This window comes from Triticum urartu, chromosome 2A (assembly GCF_056163025.1).
Source record: "Triticum urartu cultivar PI428250 chromosome 2A, HENAU_Tu73, whole genome shotgun sequence".
Lineage (NCBI taxonomy): Eukaryota > Viridiplantae > Streptophyta > Magnoliopsida > Poales > Poaceae > Triticum > Triticum urartu.
In genome coordinates, this window is record NC_141874.1 from 309,296,878 (window position 1) to 309,302,546 (window position 5,669).

Here is a 5,669-nt window from a genome sequence, read left to right on the forward strand (position 1 = left end):
GCAACCTCCCCAGGCCACGTAGGCATCCAACATGGAAAGCTGATGTGGCACAAGAATCAACCCGGTCCAATTCGGTTTTCTACATGGGCCTAGCCCAACAATTCGGCTCATTTATGATTTTTTTTTCCTTTTAATTTTGGTCAGCTACTCTTTTTAGTTTTTGAGATTCATGCAATTTTTTTAGCCCTCAACCCTTTTTGAAATTGTTCGATGCTTGTTGGGATGTGGCCTTTTTCGGCCCAATTATTTGTCCAGTTTCGACCAGCCTTTTAATGTTGAGAATTATTTGGCCCAAGCCGAATTTAGCCCAATCACACATACATACAACATTATTTCATTCAAATTAGGAAAACTCCAGGTCAAATTCAAGTCAACCATCATATCACATCACATAAAACATCTCCCAGGTTTACATAACACAAAAAATCATCTCAGGAATACATTTCCCTACACAGAAATATAGCAGGAACAGAGGTAATATACAATAAAGAAAATGAAGGCACATCTGCTACTATCATAATAGTACAATGTATTTTTTTACAGAACAGCCTTTTTACGGAATATACAATAGAGGGATTTGATTGCTCTCTCTTACGAGACATGCTCCAGCTGCCACAACTTGCCATCCTACAATGAGAGGTATATAACAATGGACTTCATGAACATTAGAGGAGCAAACGCTCAATCAACACCAAGGGCTAGATAAAGCCTTAGCTAGCATGCATTCGAAATTTAGACAGAGGCAATCAGTTACAGAAAGTAAATGAGGACCAGACTTTACAATTACAGTACCATAGGACAAATCCATCAATCCACGAGGCAAAATATGAGTGAATCCAAAAAGAGGCAGAAAGGAATACCTATTTTGATCCAAAGGGGCTCGTGAGCATGGCCATCTTCCGTAACAGGTTGGCCCTAGCACCCTGGATCAGACGCGCTGGGAGCTTGTAGCTTGTCCTGGTCATACTGCTATCCTAAGTAACAGGAAAAATCAAAGCAACAGTTTGGACTTGGTGTTAACGAACAGACACTGTAAATCAATAGCATATAAAGCACCAATTTCCTCGGATGCAAGGAGAAGAGGAGCAAAACTACAGAGAGGTGGGACATTTTTCGTACCTGTAGATGATATTCACAGCCAAGGAAGATACATGGGGCCAGCCTTGCATGTGTGCTTGCTTCACCGGTACATGCATCACCATAGCAGCCAAGTAAGTAGGCATCATCAACATCTCCTCACCACTTTCCTGGCCACAAACAAAGAGTCAAAACAAAATATATTAGACCATAATATGACACCAGAGAGTAACTGTAAATCACAAAGTATATCCACAACACCATAAAATAGTCCCAGACCCTAGTGCTATTTGAGTATATCGCATGTAGTTTATTTTCATGAAGGGTTGTGTATGCACGATAAATCCAGAAACAGGAGGATGGCTTATCAACAAACTGAACTTAGAAATGAAACTTTGTAATGCTCAAGTTTCAGCTAATAGGGATTACAGAATTTTACATGGGACAAATTCTTCAAGTTGCACTTATCACAGATAGAAGAGTTTATAGTGAATAAACATTTGCAATCAAAGACACAGCCTGGAACATATTAATTTCAAGGTGCAGTTTGTATACAATCGAACATCTTAGGTTGTATACTACTCATGATAATTCCACTGATCTACGGAGTCAAGGGATGCAACTCAAGAAGGTATTTCTTCACTATTACAGAAATATATCATTGTTAATGTAAATGATCTGGAATAGATATACGGATATTACCACAAACACCTATCAGGCAAAATCCCATCGCAAGTGAACTCGAACATGTGCTGGACACACCCAAAAGAAACACCTAGTCGTACAACTTCGTGTACAAGTCACCTGTGCCCAAAAGAAACACCCAGCCACCGCAGGCCATGGTTAGACAGCAGCTAGCACAACATAATTAACAGCCAGCTAAAGCTTAATGCAAGATCATATTCATAGTTGGCATGCATCAATACAGGAATCTACAATGTTGGATAAGGTGATAAAGAAAAATAGAAATAGTGGAGTTAGAAACATATGCAGCACAATGATAAAACAGAACAATAGATTTAATGTGTATATATTCTGGTGACTCTGCCAATTGTTACATGATACACTCGTGTGTGTATATTCTGATGAGCCATTACCATCTAGCCAACAACAACATGGACATAATACTAATTACCTACACAAGGCATCAATACTCTACATGAGAAGGCCACGGTTACTCTTTGGAGCAGTATGAGAACGACAAGCATTGCATCCTTGCCCTTTACTCGAGGCTCCAGGACACAATAACAACATCAACACCCACCTTTTTTTGCTTGAACACACACCTAAACTAGGGACACAAGAAACAAAAAGGCTAAATTGCGCAGACACCCATCTGGACCTAAATCAACATCTTTACCTACAAAGAGAAATGGGGACAGGCCATAGAATCCCCTCATGAGAAGGCCATAGTTACGTTTGGAGCAATATGAGAAAAGACAGGCATTGCAAGCCTGCTCTTCACACATCATTAGACCTGCAAACAACCTTGCAGGTAGCTGGCTCTCACTTAACTAAACATGCAGGCAATGAAAGCACCCAACATTTTTATTTTAGCAGCCTGATTAATAAATGTATACCAAACAAACAAAAATTGCAATGACCTAGTATGAACCATGTAATACATACACTTCAATATGTATCCTAGTTTATCGTCATCACCTCATGAGCTTAATAATTACATAAAGTAATTATCATCATATCCAGAATTACAGTAGCAGCAGCCAGCACTAGGACTACCAAATTGATTCAAAGTTCTTGCCATTGTGCAACAACTAGAGCTCTCAACCACTAGCTCCTGGTACTAGCTGATCTGAATGTGTAAGAAGTTTGATATAAAATGTGAGTAGAACAATTCTTCAGAGCTAAATGTGCAATGAGCTTCTGAATATTATCACTTTGGAGGGTTACTATTCTTAGTTCTAAGAAGCCAAGACAACATCAAGCTTATAATCAATCCAAGATGACAGCAAGTCCAAGATCTTATGGCCAAAGCAGAAATTTCCATGGCGCCAAGGCCATCATAAGATTTACCACATAGAGCATGGGAGATAAGCAGAGGGGAGGAATCAGTGGGATAACTTAGAGGAGAGAAGCCGACGGTGAGGACGGCCAAGGCGATGGACCACCTCCCCTTGCAAGTCGGCCTTGTAGTCGATCCACCTCCCCATGTGCATGACGACGGCCTCCCACTCGGCGACGTGCTTGGTGACGATGCTGCAACAGGTCTTGTTGTACTTGCCGATGCCGAGGTCGAGCTTGTCGATCTCAGCATGGGAGCTTGCCGATGCCCATCCATGGGAGCGTCTGCGACGACGTCATAGTTGTACCTTCAATCCAAAGCACAAGATCCAAACGTTGGAAAAGAACAGGAATGGTACTGCTCTACCAACTTCACTTTTTGTTTCTGGAAATATAATTGCTTGAGCTAATTTGAAAGATACAAAAATTAAGTTGGAACCATTTTTCCCTTTGCTGTTGAGAAATCTCCCAATCCATTTAAATTTTTTTACAAAAGACCAAGATCCCAAAAATTACTTTGGGGGGGGGGGGGGGGGGGGGGTGCTCAAAACAGTCTATATGTGTGGTGATTTTGTTCAAATTCCTTCATACACTAGCACCAGCAGCTAGCCTTTTCAATCAAGAGAAAAAGAAAAATGGCGACAGAGAATTGGAGGGCAAAGCACATGCTTGGCGTTTTTTCTTTACTGTGTGAGTGTGCGTGTGCTGTGTGCAACACCAAACTGACTGACAACCGAGATATTCACCAGAGGCTCCTTGAGCAGAATTTACAGGCCCACTGCTACGCATGCATTGCTAAGCTACTCCCATATAAATCCGCAGCAGCTTTTCCTCAAGAGCATAGGACTAGTAGGATGAAGCTGTTGCCAAGCCTAACCCATGCATGCACGGTACTCATTTGGCAGCGAAGCGCCGCGCGACGTCGCCCTCCGCCGCGGCGAAGAAGGCCTCCATCTCCTCCGCCAGCGGCGACCTCCCCTTCTTCGCCTTCTTCGCCCTGCACACCATGACAAACAGCAGCCAAAGCGTGAGCAGAGGAACTCCACACGCAACAGCACGGCTTGGAACGGCCAGCACCGTGCCGTGAGGAGAAGGAAGGACGAGGGCTGGAGACTGACAAGTCGGCGGGGAGGCCGTGGCAGTCCAACCCGAAGTGGCGCATCACGTGGCGCCCGCACATCCACTGGCGCCCGTTGACGACGGCCGCCCCGCCTGAGAAGAGTTGAAGCCCTCCCGCACCAGCCGCGTCGTCGGAGGGGGGGGGGGGGGGGGGGGGGTCTGTCCCGGCGGCGCGAGCCCCTCCCGCTCCGCCCGTCTCTGGTGACTTGCCATGGTCGCCGCCGGCTATGGGGTGAGGAAGAGATGCGCCATGGCCGCCGCCGGCTGACCTGCTTTGGATCCTTGCCATGGTCGTGGGCAAAGAGGTTGTTGGGAGGAAGGGGCGCCGGCAAAGGAAGGGAGGATGGATGGCATTGGGTGGCGGAGGGGTGGCGGCGGCGATCTGGATCGGGGAGAGGGAGGCGGAGGCGATGTGGATCTGGATCTGGATCGAGGGACTGAGGGAGGAGATGTGTCGTGCGCGTGCGTTTAGGATAGGTGGGAGAGAGACGCTGGATCGAGGGACTGAGGGAGGGTGTGGACGGCTCAGATCAACTACAGTGGGGGTGATCCGTGGGCTGCCTTTTGATTGGTTCGAAAATATAAAATTATTTCTTAGTGCTAAAAACAGGGGGTTTTGTGAAGCAACTACCAAAACTATTCTGCAAATTGGCATCACTAATTTTTTTCACTTAATATAGACCACATTTTATGGATGATTACCATTTTTTATGCATTTCCGATCCTTCTAGCTATTTTTGATCATTTAAACAAATTTCCGCCGATTCGGTAGAAAGCGGGTCAAATTTGAACTACATGTGCCTCATACTTTCTCTTTATTTTTTTCAAAAATAATTTCTAGGTATATAAGTATCTATTTAATCAGAGATACTTCAAATTTTTTGCAAAATTCGACCCTTAGCTATGAACGGTCATGCCCGTTGTTTTGACCGCATTTTGAAACAAGCATAAAAAATTCAAAAAGATTCAAAAAATTGGAAAACCTTCGCATTGTGTCATTACATGTGACCAAATTATTACGAAAAATAATAAACTTGTAATACATCAATTATTTTTAAAAAAGTGTTCTCAGAAACGAGCTACCATGTGTGGAGATCAATGGCTTCCAAGCCAAATGATCAATCTTATGGCCACATTCATGGCATAGTTTGTTCAAATGATCTCATATTATGCACAAGGGTGCATATTGAAATGATAAACAATGTTGCTTAAGGAAGTTTTCATTTTCAATGGCCGAAAAAATAATTTTCCATTTTCCGAGGGCCCAAAATGAGTTTTTTGTGTGAAGGACCTACCATATATTTGTTGCAAAATTGGACCAAATCATTTTTCTAAAATACTAGGACATATTTAATGCACAATTGACCAAATGGTTGGGTGTAAAAAGTTTTGATCCACCTCTCGTGAAAAAGACAAATTTCCGCCGATTCAGCTGAAAGTGGGTCAAATTT

The 5,669-nt window shown here is 43.5% G+C and overlaps 1 long non-coding RNA gene across 2 annotated transcripts; it reads right to left on the bottom strand.

Moving 5' to 3' along the window:
- Positions 1 to 364: 364 nt before the first annotated feature.
- On the bottom strand, positions 365 to 4,701 carry LOC125537098 (uncharacterized). 2 transcript variants are annotated; one of them, XR_007295584.2, is made up of 6 exons: positions 4,218 to 4,701; positions 3,846 to 4,096; positions 1,780 to 3,407; positions 1,120 to 1,247; positions 861 to 974; positions 365 to 627 (listed from the first exon to the last, which is right to left on the bottom strand). It is a non-coding gene; the product is annotated as an uncharacterized LOC125537098 (long non-coding RNA). The 2 variants fall into 2 exon arrangements; XR_007295583.2 differs by having other exon boundaries at positions 3,977 to 4,096; positions 4,218 to 4,698.
- Between the last annotated feature and the right edge of the window lie 968 nt (positions 4,702 to 5,669).